Source organism: Meleagris gallopavo, chromosome 4 (assembly GCF_000146605.3).
Source record: "Meleagris gallopavo isolate NT-WF06-2002-E0010 breed Aviagen turkey brand Nicholas breeding stock chromosome 4, Turkey_5.1, whole genome shotgun sequence".
NCBI classification, from domain to species: Eukaryota; Metazoa; Chordata; class Aves; order Galliformes; family Phasianidae; genus Meleagris; species Meleagris gallopavo.
In genome coordinates, this window is record NC_015014.2 from 15,162,895 (window position 1) to 15,178,935 (window position 16,041).

A 16,041-nucleotide genomic window follows, 5' to 3' on the forward strand; every position below is an offset into this window, starting at 1 on the left:
GCTGAGAGGAACAAACATGTCAGATTTTTCCACCTCCTTAAAAACCTGCACATTCACATTGTTAGTGCCACTGCTTCAAGCCCTTTTTACTTTAGTAACAGAAAGAAAGATTAGAGGCTGTGAAAAGAGTCCTTGCTGACTTCTGTTCGTCTCCATGCAAAACAGCTCAGCAGGTTCCTCACTGCAAGTGTCATGAGCTCCCCAAAATGAACTCAGACAGAGATGCCTGCATTCTCCTCAGAACCCTGTGGGACTGAGGCTGGTTTGCATCCCTGCTTGCACAGTAAGAAGACAGAAATCCCTGAGGCTTTACTGAATGGAAATGAGGGATTGATATTTTGGGAAAGAGCCAACTTGCACTCATCTTTGCAGTGAAAAGAAAAAAGTGTGGAGCTGAAATACAGAAGAATCAGCTAAGCTCAACGGCTAGAGAAATACCCAAATAAAAACAACTGTTGGAAGCCAGAAAGACCAAATAGAATTCAAGCCAAAATCAAAACAAATAGTCAAACTAAACTATTTTTCCTCCTGAGTCAGTATAATTTTCTTTGTGGATGTCAGATAACTTTATTTTACTAAACGCTTTGCTGTGTCACACTTGACATTCTCCTCAACAACAAGAGAAGCATAGGTCAATAAAAGCGTTTTAGAGTGATTGTAAGTAACTGTGTTGATGACAGACGCTCAAGCAGATAATTCTCAAAATGGAAGTTTCTATCACATATAATTTCACAGGCACACTGTGTTCAGTAACACTAATACATTCATTAAGAATTTGGAAGAAATATTGAAGTCTGTACTTACTGTATGTTTGCTCTTCAGCATTAGAGTGGGACAATAAACATCCTAAATTTATTTTAGTGACCTTACTACAATTCAAAATTATCAGGACAAAATTGAACAAGTGACTGAAATAGGTAAGATGCAGCTGAACGTGTTAAGATGCTGCACTTAGGCACTCACTAAATCAAAGAAGAACAAACTGCGCACAGAAAAGAATTGTGAGTCAAAGAATAACATTAGCCAACAATGTCATGTTATTGCAAAAAAGGGCGGACCATTCTCTCAAGTCTTAACAAGGCCTGGGGGGTAACTGGCTTGGACAATTACAAGCATGCTTCCTGAATACAGACTGCAGGCTACAGTATGCATGCTGAGAAAGATGTTGGGAGATCTCAAAGGAGAACAACAGGAATGATCATGTCCTAGAGTTGGGAGGAAAGATGAAGGGACCTGTCAGGAAAATTGAAGTCAACTAGGTTCGTATAATCCTAAAGGAATCCTTAATTAGAACTGTTTAAGAGGTTAGTATGCTATAGGAGCTGTATGGGATTAGCTAAACCCATCCGACCCCTACCGCAGTGGAGGATTCTCTGATCCGTATGAATTTATCAGGAATGACCTCCAAGTGTGACACCTGAGCTCTGTCTTCATTAAATAGAATTAGAACATAATACTAAATAATATTGATTGATCACATTGACTAAAGCAATGACTTTGAAATCAGCATAGAAACAAGTAACTATGTTCAGATGTGTCAGAATTTATTTTATGTTGGTAAAGATTATTTAAAATAGCATAGTCCCAGTCTATGCTTCAAAGTAATACTTTACTGAAGACCACTTAAAGATCACGATCCCATAAATTGTTAGTGCGGATAAATTCTGCAAGTAATTTTACAAGTTCCTCAAGTACACATTCTCTTTACTAAGAGAATAAATTAAATGAGAAAAATAAGTTCATTTTAAAAAGGTTTCTATCTCATACAAATATTATTTTAATAAATAGTATTATCTAAAAGAAAAATCTCTGAAACATAATTGTTTATCTATAAAAAGTCCCCTGTACTGAGCTGCAGGACCAGCAATCCTGTGAACAGCACTAGCTCTGATTGTTACACATTGCCAGGCAGACAGTATACATTTCAATTCTGTATCACATTTTGTGTGAGTGTTTTCACTGAGCAATTTCAGGAACATGCACCAAATGAATTTTGTAGGTCCCCTTCAACTGAAACTATTCCATTCTAACTTTGATGCATTTCCAAACTTCATATTAAAAAAATGCAAATTAAATTAAGTATAAATGCACACACACAGGCATATACACAAGCACATATGTGCTTATGAGAGCAGGTATAGAGATGAATAAAATCCCATTTGCTTTCCACCGAATCGGATCTTTCCAAAACGCAAAATATTATAAATGCAGGATCAAATGCTGATATGCTTATGCATGTCACGTGGTACCTCATTTCAGATAAAGTCCCACTGAAGTGGAATATGAGAAAATGGCGAAATGAGGAACATAGGAAAGATGTCTGGGTCATCACAACTCTCTGAGTGGAGTTCCCTCTCACCCAAGCTGACTTTAGAATTCTGCAATATCTGTGTAGGAACAGTCACATCAGTCTCTTTACAGCTAATACAGACAGACGGGCAGTTTTAGGGCATAGGATGGGACAGATCTCCACCCAGGTGCCCACTCTGGAAGGAGCACTCTGGATCTCCTAGAGACCTGATCTGAAACAGAACATATCTAAGGAAAGAGGAAGAGGGCTCCACGAGAGATAGAAAGAGGATAGGGTATGAACAGGTAAGCAAATGCAACCAGCATTGACTCATTTGCTGTTAACTCTCCAGCAGGCTGAGAGGAGAGCTGACAGCATGGTTCAGATATTTCTTAACTGATTCACAGGATGTGCTGCTGCTGAATCAGTTACCTGTTAGGTATCTTCAGTGAGTATATTCTTTAAAGTGTTCCTTCAGCTCCAATGTAGGGAATCACTTTACCTAGCTTCTAAGGAAGAAACCAGCAATTGCTCTGAGAAACACCAGCAACAATTATTTTAACTATAAAGATATTAGGAGCATGTACTGCAACTGTGATCTATTCAACAGCAGATCAAACATTACAAATGACTACAGAATTGACCTGTGTTTTAAAATTGATATTCCTCAAAAATTTAGCTTCATCTGAAATTCAGCATACAACTATTCAGAGCTTTCACTTGCGTTGGAAAAGATTACTTCTCAGCTTGCTGGCACAAAACACAAACAAACTAAACTCTCATTTGTTTCCTGTAAAATTAGGAACAACTCACTTATATAAGTGGAAAGTATTATTTAATAAATCTTACTTAGAAAACCATAGAAGATGAGCAGAGTCCTAAAGGACTAGATCCTAAGTACACAGTAGCTGAGTATTTGTTTTCTTTTTCTCTTCCTTAGACTTTGTTACTGTTAGCTTTGTTTTTTCTTTTGGCTTAGATAAAGGAAAGATCAGATTGAATTCTCCTGTCTTACAGATTGTATGAGAATGGAGTTCAAGGTAAAAATGACCTTTCCCAGACCAAATTTTTCTCTTACAATGTCAGTGTAAGCCTGGTCACACCTGTACCCCTGGAGAATAGCCTGCCTTTATGAACATATTTGCAGACATCTGCTCTTCCAAAAGTGATACATACCATAGGAATCTTTACTACTCCTCCATATATAGAATATCTTCATAGTGCAAGTTTGTAAGGGCCTTCAGGAGTTTTCCAGGTCAAACCTCTGCTTCAAGTAGCTTCAACTTTCCTTAAATCACTCCCAGCTGATGTCCGGGAAAGCTTCTTGTGACAAAAATTGCATGGCATGATCATGATTGGTTCCTGCACTCAATTGCTGTTACCAGTAGTGTTTTACCTGGTGCATAACCTCAACCTCCTTCGCATTCATTCCTGGTCCTACTGTCAGTATTTCTAATACTATTTCCACTGAACACAATTCCCTTCCTCTCTTAGCAGTTGTTTGATACAAGACAGACTGTCCTGACGTCATCCAAAATTCAGGAATAACGTCACTAATTCCAATGTGGTGTTACTATGTAGGCATTCTTTACTTTTTATGTTAGATGCATGAGGGGATATCTTTGCCTTAACTATGCATACCTTGAACAAATGACCTTCAGCTTATATTTATTACCTGTATTACATACACAAAAGGTTTCCCTGGTGAGTACATACATACATACTCAATACTCTCTCCCAAAATCATTAACATAGGGTCTCACCTCCTTGCACATGTTCAGTTATTTGGGGTGGGGGTCTCAAGACCCTCAGAGAGGAAGTAAGCAGTATTCCTCTTCACGACCACAAACTACCCTCCCCTTGTTTTTTTCCAAGTTGGCAGTTTTGGAGTGATATACTGGAGAGGGCACCCACACTGAACCAGATAACAATGACATACTGGGCTTCTTAAGTAGATAAGGGATGTTCTGCTTAGCATCAGATCATGTATGTTTTGTTAGCATTAGCAAGTTTTGTGAAAGCAAAGATTATTTAATTAAGGATATCATTGACTCCTTTCGGTCTCCTCTTCCCTGGACTATACAGCCTGGTTCTGTTCATACAGCACAGTTTGCTAACTTACTGAGCATCTGCTGCTCCGTCTCCCTGGTGCTTGTTTCAGAGATGCACATAAGGTACTTCTTGCTGTAGTTGGGATGCAGCTGCTTGGCACTTAGCAAGAGTCAAGTATGTCAGACGCCACTCTGCTAAAGAAGGAGGGCAAGCCTCATCTATGTGTAAAGCAGGAAAACCTATGTGGACTGATGATCTCTTCAGCCACAGATTGAGTTCCATAACAGAACTGTTACTGGCACCATTCTTACCATAAAGAGCCTTCTACAGATAAGCTCTGTCAAAGTATTTGAAATTGAGAACTTCTCTTAAATAATCAAAGAAACATGGAAAATTACTTGTCAGATTTGTTAGAATGACACTTTCCCTCCAGTCACTCCTTAATATTAGCCACAGTAGCTTACTAAAATTTATCTTTTAGGCTGGGATCTCTGCATCTAGGAATGAACTGGTGTAAAAGTGCAGTGACACAGAAAAGTGATCACCACAAATAGGTACAATTCACAAATATTAATTGGTCACACAACTACATGGAGTGTAACAAAAGGGAAATGTTCTCTTCTCCACAGCTGCCCTTATGGTTTGAAAGCAGGGCCTCTAATAATAATACAGCTATCAACCCCACTACTATTTGAACACGTTGGAGAAAAAAATGATGCATGCTCCCCATACAGATGATGCACAAAAAGCAGTTGAGGCAAAACATAAATTCTGTTCACTACATCCATAACAACAGACTAACCGCATTTATACCAGGAAATTTTGAGTGAAATATTACTAGCACAGCAATTGCATTCATTATACCCTTCACTTTGAGCATAAGTAGAAAACAAAACAAAAACCTGGACTACTTTTCTTCAAATTGTAAGTCACATGTGATTTACAGAAGTTCAGTTGAAATAAAGAATAATTTCATTTATGTCATGCCAATGAGAATGATAACCCAAACTTATTTTGTATTAACAAAGGGGCTCAGTTAAAATGCTGAGGAGAAACTGAAAGAATATGCAGTTCATATATGGCAAACTACAGTTGATACAATTTTTTATCCTACAACTCACATTGTTGTGTGACAATCACATCAAGATTAATGTACTTCCTCAGAGCAATAAGACATCTTCAGCATTTAGATTCTCACTGTTGTAGAGCCCTTTCGTATATTCAAGTTTTACAGAGCTTTCCAGAGCTGAGGATGATGGAAAAAAAGCTCCCCAAACCAGTCCATGCTTCAGAAAATTATAGCACATATCCAACATGGCTCCTTGCAATCTGAAAGCAACACAAAATCTATCTGGTATCACCTATAGAAAAATTTCTTTGCACACAGTTTGTGTGGTGAAAATTTAGATAAAGAACCATACCTTGAGAATTACTTATGCAGAACTGAATGCGAGCAACACTCTTGCATGATACTACAGGCAGATGCCAAAATGTTTGCAAATGCTCAAGCAATATTATCATTTAGCTGCCCAGCTGGTCAGTTTATGCACAAATTCCATTCTAAAATTGAGCCAAATTAAAAATAAATAGGTGTAATCTGAGGCAAAAAGTATAGTTTGCCATAAATTTGGATGATAAATAAAGATAAGATGGTTAGTGGTAACCAATATGGCTTCACTAAGGGCAAGTCATGCCCGACAAACTTGATGATGGAGTTACACTGTTAGTGGATAAAGGAAGAGCATCTACGTGGACTAATGCAAAGTATTTGATACTTCCCACATAACATTCTGGTTACCAAATTGGAGAAAAATGGTTTTGATAGATGCAGCACTCACTGGAAAAGGAATTGACTGGATGGTTGCACTCAGAGTGTTGCAGTCAATAACTCAATGTCCAAGTGGAGACTGGTGATGAGTGGCATTACTCAGGGATTGGTGCTAGGACTGGTATTATTTAATATCTTTGTAGGTGACACGGACAGTGGGATTGAGTGCACCCTCAGCAAGTTTGCAGATGACACTGAGCTGTGTGGTACAGTTGACATGAGAAGGAAGGGATGCCATCCTCAGGAACCTGGACAGGCTTAAAAAGTGGGTCTGTGCCAACTTCATGAAGTCAACAAGGCCAAGTGCTAGGTCCTGCACCTAAGTCAGGGCAATTCCAAGTACAGATACAGGTTGCGTGGAAAATAGCTTGAGAGCAGCCCTGAGGAGAAGGATTTGGGAGCAATGGTTGATGAAACATTCAACATGAACCAACAATATGCAGTCACAGCCCAGAAGACCAACAATATCCTGGGTTGCATCAAGAGATGTGTGACCTGCAGGTCAAGGGAAGTGACTTTGACCCTCTGTTCTTCTGAGACCCCACCTGGAACACTGTGTTTACTTCTGGAGCCCCCGGCACAACAAGGACATGGAGCTGTTGGAGAAGGTCCAGAGGAGGGACACAGATGATCAGAAGGCTGGAATATCTCCCCTATGAGGACAGGCTAAACAAACTGGAGATCCTCAGCCTGGAGAAGAGAAGGCTCCCGAAGGACCTTACAGTAACCTTTCAGTACCTGAAGGGGACCTACAGGAAAGCTGTGAAGGACTTTTTGTAAAGGCATGTAGCAACAGGAAACAGTTTTAAACTGGAAGAGGGGAGATTTAGACTAGATATTAGGAAGAAATTCTTCACAGTGAGGGTAGTGAGATCATGGAAGAGGTTGCTTAATAAGGTTGCGGATGCCCCCTCCCTGGAAATGCTCTAGGCCAGCCTGGATGGGGCTGTGAGCAACCTAGCCTATGGGAGGCATTGCTGCTTATAGCTGGGGATTTGGAACTAGATGATCTTTACAGTCCCTTCCAACTCAAAGCATTCTATGATCCTCTTATAAACAAACAAAATAGCAGTATGTTATCTTTTAAGTATGATTTCCAAATCATTTCTCTTTATTTTAGTTCCAGTTATCTGACAACAAATATATGCATGCCCCCATAATGGGGGGTACTTAAACAGCTGTCATTGAATTATAACTTTTTCAGTGGTCCAGCTTGAAGCTGGTTGATGCATTTACTATTTCATAAAAAGCATTATTCAGCAAGTAGATTCAATGAGGAATCATGCTACTCAATGGCATCTTGGCCAAAAATCATACCGCTTAATATAAACTGTGACACTGCTTTGAAATCTGATGTAAATAATTTTTACCAGTGAGATGGACAGGCTCAACATCCATTCATCTGTAGTTACACAATTAAATAAATGACAAGAGAACTTTCCTACTCCATCTATGCAAAAGAAGCTTGTTGATTCACATATCAAGGGAAAGCATTCAAGTAAAGTGTGTTCCTAACACATTTCAAGACATTGTGGAAAAGAATTAACATGAGTCAGAGAAATTTTTTGGAAACAGAATGCAAGACTATTTTTCCAATTACTACTGCAGAAGTGAAAACCCTTCAAGACTGAATTTGATTTTTATACTGCTGGTAATCACCTCATGCAAAAGGAAAATTCTCCAGAGCATTTTGTTTTGTGGGTGATACTCCCATTTCCCCAGCCGAGTTAGATTGAACATTTATAGCAGGGGTAAAGTGTTCTAAATTGGCTTGTATCAGTACAATGACTCAGTGATTACCACACAAGTGGGAAGATATCAAGCATTTGACATTGCTTCTCCTATTCTTGATGTCACAAAAGCAAATGCGAGAGAATTTAAACTCATTTTTATCACGTTATTTTAAAATTGTAACAGGGACTTTGATCATTCAAGAGCCTGTTAAATATTCAGGAAGAGAAGATTTTTCCTATGAATGTTTAGTCACTTTCAAGTATGATACTCATTTCTTCACATGAATACAATGTATCATCGTTTGCCCATTTCTCCAAAAAAAAATCCTAAAATTAAAAATTGATACTTCTATTCAACTGTAATGAAAAGATAATGAATACAAGCAGACACAAGATGGGGCTGTGAACCCCATGAACTATGCAACCTGTTTGCACAGAACATGTGTAAATCTTTGAGACATTCATGAAATGAAGTTTAACTTTGAAGGACGGCACAGTAATTTAAGTGCCTTGCAAACAGTGGCAGAATTAATGCTACAATCTTTAAACATAGGACGCTTGTCCTGCTGGCATCAATACACTAAAAAGCAATGTTAATCCCATTCAAGTGTATTTGATTGTGTTTCATCATAATATGAATCACACACTACTAGGATATCTATCATTTTAACCAATGAGCTGAAATTAAGCACCTGGGAGCACTGTAACTAACTCATTCTGTTGGCTAGGTTTTCCTTTGCTCATAACCTAAGTCAAGGTGGCTTCTTCAGTCTCCTACACACACACTTTCCACTGCTCCTGGTTGCAAGCTGCCTGCTATATTAATGACTCATCCCCATTGTAAAGTACCAGTTCAGACTTCTCATTAATCAGCTTAAGCATGCTGGGTTTTGCAGTGAGCTCAAAGCCTCTTGGAATCACTAGTTTATGAATAATTTAAGTTTGAGCGTTACAAACACAGGGAAGGGGTATGGACACCTCAGAGCAGGATGTTGGCAATGACCCTTAATATTCACAAAAAATACTTGTGATCATGAGCCTTTCTTTCAGCCCACTTCAGGGTTTTTCTGGTTATTTATCATCAGTCAACACACTGCTTTCAAAATGTGATTGTTAAATCTGGTGAACGGCCAGGCAGTCACCTCGGTTGACATGCTTGTGCAGAGATTTAGTACTACATCACTGCCTAGTCTAACCCTCCTGCAGACAAGCCACTATCTATCTTGTTCAACAGTGTGAAAAACCTAGAATAAATAACGAGGGCACTGTACTGCAAATAGATGGGGAAGAAAAAAGTCTCCCTTAAAGCATACTGCAAAAGGCACTGAATGCTCTATATAAATGAGACAAACACAGAAAAACATTTTAGCTTGTGGAGAATAGTGTTTACTTTTAATGGACTATTGCTACTTTCTCCCAACATTATCATGATGCTGTCTAACTGTACAAGAAATTGGGCATTGCTTGGGTAGGACTTTTCTTTTTGATAATGAGTAGGATAAACAAGAAAGCAAACATCAGCATCTTAAGTTAAAAAAATTTATGTAGCTCTAAGAGTTTTTAGGAGCAAAGTTTAAGAGGCTGAGGTCTGTCCCTTACAGAAGTCAGACTACATACATTACAGAATCAAAGAACGACATGGTAACATTGTGAGGCAGAAGGGACCCATAAGGATGAAAGTTGGTGATTCTCAACCTCCAATTGAAGATCTCTCTGCTCTCAAAGGTATCACCAACCTTCTCCTGATATTTGGTCATCCACAGACTTACTTAGCATACATTTAAGATCTGTATCCAAGTCACTGATGAAAATGTTATAAAAAACCCAACAACCTGGCCCTAAAACGGAGCCCTGCGGAACCCCAGCCTATTATTCTAACCCTCTGAGCAAGACCTGTCAGTCAACTGTTCACCCATCACATTATCGTTTTGTCTGTATACTGTATATAGTCCAGCTGTATACCGGACATTTTGTCCAGAAGTATACTATGAAGAACAGTATCAAAAACTTCACTGAAATAAAAATTATATCTCTGGCTTCTCTTGGTTAATTAGGTTAGTAACTTTGCCATAAAATGAGCTTAAGTTCATTAAGCATGACTTTCCCCTTGTGAATTCGTTTTGGCTACGACCAATGACTACATAGTCTTTCAGGTGTTCAGTTTCACAGTTTGGTTTGGGAAACAAGGGGAAGCAGGCCAGCCCATCTGGTTTGCAGCTATCTAGAACTTACAGAAGCCATCTCTGCCTCCGTTAAAAGAACCAGGGCTAACGTTACGGAGTCAGACACTATCGCCCCCAAGCCAAATCCTCTCTGGTCACCCTGTGACACTATGCCAACTCCTCCTTTGTTCCCTTTTGTCTGCTAACCTCAGCCTGGTGCTGGCAAACATCAATGAAAGATAAATACAAATGCTCCTACTAGCAGAAGACACACATTTAATACGTTATTCCCTCAGAACGGACAGATTAGATTCACCACTTTTTACACTCCTTTCAATTTCCATTAACTGTTTCTTAATTATTTATGCTATAACTTCATTTTACTTTATTTGAAAAAACTTATTTCTATTACTAAGCATAAAATAACTTGGCTTCATACTATATGCTGAAACAATTATCACACAAATTCTAGGGTCAAGAGCACTGTTAGCAAAACCATGTGTAACTCATGTAAATTCATGTTCACCCATAAGTCAGGCTGTCAGTTTGTCCTCTGCTGAAACTTCAAAACACTCAGTCACACTGACATTCCAAGAGGATTTACCACTGAGAATAACAAAATAATTCTTCCTTCTCACTTCTTACACTGATCAATGAATCATTTGATATAGAGATTAGAGCTAAGGCACAGCAGCTCAAGAAATTTGGTTGATATGTATGTGATGCATCAAGACTGTGTAACTTGACATACAGCTTAAAATTTATATTTTCAAGGTATTGAACATCATGTATTAAGCACGTATATATCAGAGCAGTTGCACTGACTTAACACTACTTTACTACCATGATCAATTACTGCTTATCTATCTAGGCTGTAATCTTCCATAAATCATTGCAGATATACATGCAAAATTTGTTAAGAAAGATTTTTTTTATAGTTCTAATTGAGTAATTGGGTATAAAAATTAACTAACTGGAATATAAGCTACTGATACATTTTCAGAGAAGGGCTGGTCAATCAGTCACTGTCTCATTGGACTTCTCTCAGTATACAAACACAACAAAGAGCTAAGGTTGTATGCCTGCACTGTAAGGTAGATAATTTTCAGAGGAGGTTTTGTTCTGAATGATCATACATATATCTTTTTTCTCTGAAAAACACTTAGATGCTGCTCAACAGCAACTGATGGAGTTTTGGCTGTACGCATCCCAAATTCAGTTTATACTGTGGAAAAGGACACAACCAAATAAAATCTATCAGAATGAAAGCGCACATTAAGGTATATAGACAAAAGTTCATGAAAGAACAGTAGGTATTTTAAAGCTGATACACCTCTAACGCTGAATAAAGAGCAACTTGCATCAAGTGTAATGATGACAATGATCCTAGGAAAGGAAATACGTTCATGTCCATTTGCGAGGGCTCATACTGCTGCTGTTCATCATTTCCTTGGTTTTACACTGTGAAAAAAATACAGTATGGAAATCTTATCTTTTCCTTTTCAGTAACTATTTCTGAAACAGTTTATTTGATATTAGGTTTTGGCTGGTGTGACACAGTAACCTTATTTTTAACACAGTAACCTTTTTTTTTTTTATCTTCCAGCATCATTCCACTAAAACTTTTTTTTCAATGAGACAGTTTTAAACCTTACTTAAAAAAGGCATTTTAATTTTTTAAAATCTGATCAACCACCTCCACTTCCAGATTATAAAACTAAGCATTTATAGCCCTAATGCTCGTCTTAGACATTCTAGTGCAAAAATTCAGAGGAAAAAAAAGACAATAGCAATGTACACCTGTTTGGGAGACATGTAGACTTTATAGCAACTAGGTAGGAAAACACAGATGTCATTAAATATTTGATCTAAAACACTGCAGAAAAGTTTGTCTTAACCCCACCGAGATCTTTTCAGATATTTTTGGCCTCCATTAATACTCACTGACTTTGTTTCCTACAGTCGAGTCACAATATTTACTGCTTTACCTGAAGGCTTTACAGCATCAACTGGTTATTCAGCTGCCACTCTGCAACAAGCAACTAGCCAAGATTAATTTCAGAAATATTTCCCTGCAGTGTGACAGGCAAGGCAGATGGAAATAAATTGCCTTCTGAGCATAAAAAAAAATGTATATTTACTGATCAAGTCATCTGGACATAAGTGAAACAGTTTGTTTTTTTCTCCTTATGGGCACCAGCTCTCACAGAGTTAGTTCACTTCAGCTCATGCAGTTTATATCAGCCAAGCCAAAGGCACAGATCTTCATGACTCACTCTGAAAAGGAAGGGCAAAGCTTACCTCTTGCCAGTGACTGCCAGAATCAAGACAAAATCCTAAAACACAATTAAGACTGGATATACGAGGTTCAGTGAGTAATACTCTAATGCTCGTGTCTTGGTAACACTGCTTAATTTCTTTCCAGTGGACAAGCACTCACAACTTTCCCAGTGGAAGTTTGTGTTTGTTCGTGCCCTAAATACATACTTTTCTGGTACAAAAGTGGTTGAGCAGAAGAAACAACGTACTTTCACTAATGCTACATACAGATGGCACCTCACTGTCAGATAGCAGCCTCAGACCTCAGCTCACCACGGAAAGGGGCTGCCCACAGTTGACAAAAGTCCCAACAATTCAGTTGGGCTCACTTCTAAAAAAACCTTTGGTTTTCTGCCTGAAATACATTTTCTTCCCTCTTCTGTTTTTTGTTTTTTGTTTTAAAGCTTTATGATCACAGACTGCAAACACAGCAACCATTTGATGGCTGGACAAGACAATCTAAGGTTGGCCTTTTCCAACCTTCATGATTTTTTGATTTGTTACCTGTTTCTCATAGTCATGGTTCTTCTGGTCGATGCCCCCTCAGTTAGAGCCTCAGTCCCATTCTCACCATGCTTTTCAATCCAACAAAGCCAGCTCTCACCTGGTGTCCATCTAGTACTGACCTGTTATAATGAATGGTCCCATGCCATTACACAAGAACATGTCCCGGCTCCTGAAGCTACAACTTTGACAGTGACTGGGCTTCTCTTTTCCATATGTTGAATGGATTGTTTATCCTGGTACCAAGTTAAATAGTCAGTGCTGGACCTCTTGGATCACAGCTCCTGGTAGTTGAAATCTGCTAAAATGCATCATTGACAAGACCTGTGAGAACTCTCAACACACTAAATTCAGGGAGTATCACTGTTTCTGCTCCACCACTTAGATTTTACATTTAAACTGACCCCGAGATTTAAATATCTTAGTTAACTTCCTATTTAAGAAAGCTATTTAAGAACTCTTAACACACTGCTGTATTCATCAAAATACTAGAGGAGATTTCCAGTTCAAATTAAACATTTTTTTTATCCCCCCCCATAACAAATTTCTTAGCTTTAGTCATGGCAATCTGACACTACTTGCTAGTCCATATCCAACCATTTGTGAATTAACAGTGGACTTCCTACATAGGAATTTAACGAAGTAATGAACTCTAGAGGCTCAGCTTGTCAAAATCACTGTGAAATCATTGTGAAATCACTGTGCAGAAGTCTTAACCTGAGTTTCCACTGGAAAATTTGACTCAAATAGTTGTATACATTTGTATCACAAAACTAGTCTGTCTTTACCAGATAAGACTGCCAGAAACAATATCCATTAATATAGTTATTTCACCAGTATGACATACTCTGAGATATTTCCTTAAACTTCTTTTTCAAACAGCAAAAGCTGTGTTGACATTTAGGACAAAGTTGCTTGGAGAACTACACCAGTTTGTCCCTGCCTTCTAAATGTAATCAGCTCCTCTATCTACCATAACCTCTCTTGTACACACCAAATCTGTCCAAACTTCCCATACATTCAGGGACAAATTTAACCTCGCTGGGGTAGTATTGATCTGCCAGTGCTTCTCGGACATTTCTTCTCCTTTACCATAAGTTACTAGACTGTATTAAGTTTATTCCATCCAGTACAGTGTTACTGCTGAGAACAAGCCTATTTTGAAGTCTGTGAAGTTCACAAGCAAAAGATGTGCTTTGATGCTTTCTCTTCTTCTAAAACTGTACAACAAAAACTGGCTCCCAGTCTCTACTCTGGACAACTTCAAAATTTCACAGGCTACTTATTGAGGTCCATTTGAAGTGGGGAGTGATGAGCTTTGCACCACTACAAAGGCAAACAGTTCCAGAGACTACCATGGTTTTCAAGTCAAGAGCTTTTTTTTTCTTAAAATTTCTGTTCTCTTCACAGAAACACCAAGGTTGGAGAAGACCTGCAAGATCATCAAGTCCAACCATAACCAATAGTTCTCACTAAACCATGTCCCTCATCACAACATCCAAACTTTCCTTGAACACATCCAGGGTCAGTGATTCCACCACCTCCCTGGGCAGCCCATCCCAGTGCCTGACCACTCTTTCAGGGAAGAGAACATTCTGGAAGCAAAATTTAAAAAGCAAAAATAAAATACTGCTGATGCAAAGCAGTGCCTTCTGATTGCAAACAGTATGTTCATGAGAAGATGCTTTAGACACCATGCCGTGACATGAACAGATGTGATCACAATAGTCTACACTTCTGTGCTTTGAAAAAGTTATTGCTTTTCTTTTTTGGGGACGAGTGGAAAGGCATTAGTAGGAAAAAATAGCTATAATTCAGGTAATATCCTTTGAAGGGCTATACTAAAGATGTTAAGGCAAGAAAAGCACTCAAGTAACATGAAACACCATCTGCTTTCCTTTAGCTTCTGAAGTGTAGCAGCATTGTCAATATTGCCAACATTAGTCACTCTCCTCATAGTACTGGATGTTTTTCTTATGCTCTCAGCTCTCAATCAAAATTACACAACCACATCTTATTTAAAAAAATTAAGAAGAAACCTGATAGATCAGAAAACTGTAAAAAGTCACAAGTTCAGAAAAGTTAAAACTACATATTTAACAGTTAAATCTGTATATTTAAACAGATTTGAGCCAGATAACTAATTATAATACATTGATAAGATTATTCATAGATTAATAAACATACTCCAGGGAATTTTTCAAAGTAGTTTCCACATATTCAAAGGAAGAATAGGTCACTGAGTTAGAATCAGATTTTTTAATATAGCCACAAAATATTTCAAAGATCTAGTTCTAAGCCCCATTCTAATACTGAGATAGCTTGTGAAATTAATGGGACACCCTGACTTCTTAAGTCACAGCATTCAAGCACTGTCTCACCTTGATCACAAGTCTCACTTCTTCCTCATCCAAGCACAGCCTGCATTACTGCCTAGGAAAGAAGAAAGAAAACTCTACCTTTCCTGCATACTTTACACTTATCAGTATTTTGTGTGACTCAGCTGCCTCACACCGTTTTTATTTTTACGCAAAGTGAAGTTTTGCTATTCTTGAGCAAAAAGTATGTCATAGGACTGCCTACTAACAGCACCCCATGAATGCTATAGGCACTGTGCTCCAGCCAGACATCAGCACATCTTCAATTGGCAGACACAGAAGTGCAGCCCAGGCCATGCTGCTCACAAGTGCTTTTAGTTAGACTCAGCACACTGAGCCCAGAGTGATTTGGACCCCATTCAGCGCAGAGATCACCTCAAGCCAGGAGCTGCTCCTGGAGACAGACACTCTCAGATGCATCTGTACAGTAACATCAATCTAAACATCAGTCTAGGCCTTCATTAAAAGGCAAAGAGACAACAACAAAATCATGTCATTCTGTTCATCTCTCTGAAGTGGAAAGTTAAGGCTGCACTATGTTATAACTTGTATCTTTTAAAGACTTGAGTGCACCATGACTATGTAAGTCACAGAAGGCTTGTATCACCAACAATATCCACCAGTCACAAAACACAATGTGAAGATCCTCACATAGCCCATGCATCCAGGACTTCCATGGGAGCTTGGGCACAGGTGGTGAGGGTGCCTCAAGCCAGGATGTAATGCTACAATGCTTCCTTAATGTCAGGTATCCCTGAATTTTACTAAGGTCACT

General features: G+C 38.6%; 1 long non-coding RNA gene across 1 annotated transcript in view; it reads right to left on the bottom strand.

Annotated features, from left to right (window-relative positions):
- Positions 1 to 12,906, bottom strand: part of LOC109367192 — a 32,471-nt gene extending 19,565 nt beyond the window's left edge. The window contains exon 1 of the long non-coding RNA XR_004159497.1: positions 12,889 to 12,906. This is a non-coding gene — a long non-coding RNA (uncharacterized LOC109367192). The remainder of the gene's footprint in view (positions 1 to 12,888) is intronic.
- Between the last annotated feature and the right edge of the window lie 3,135 nt (positions 12,907 to 16,041).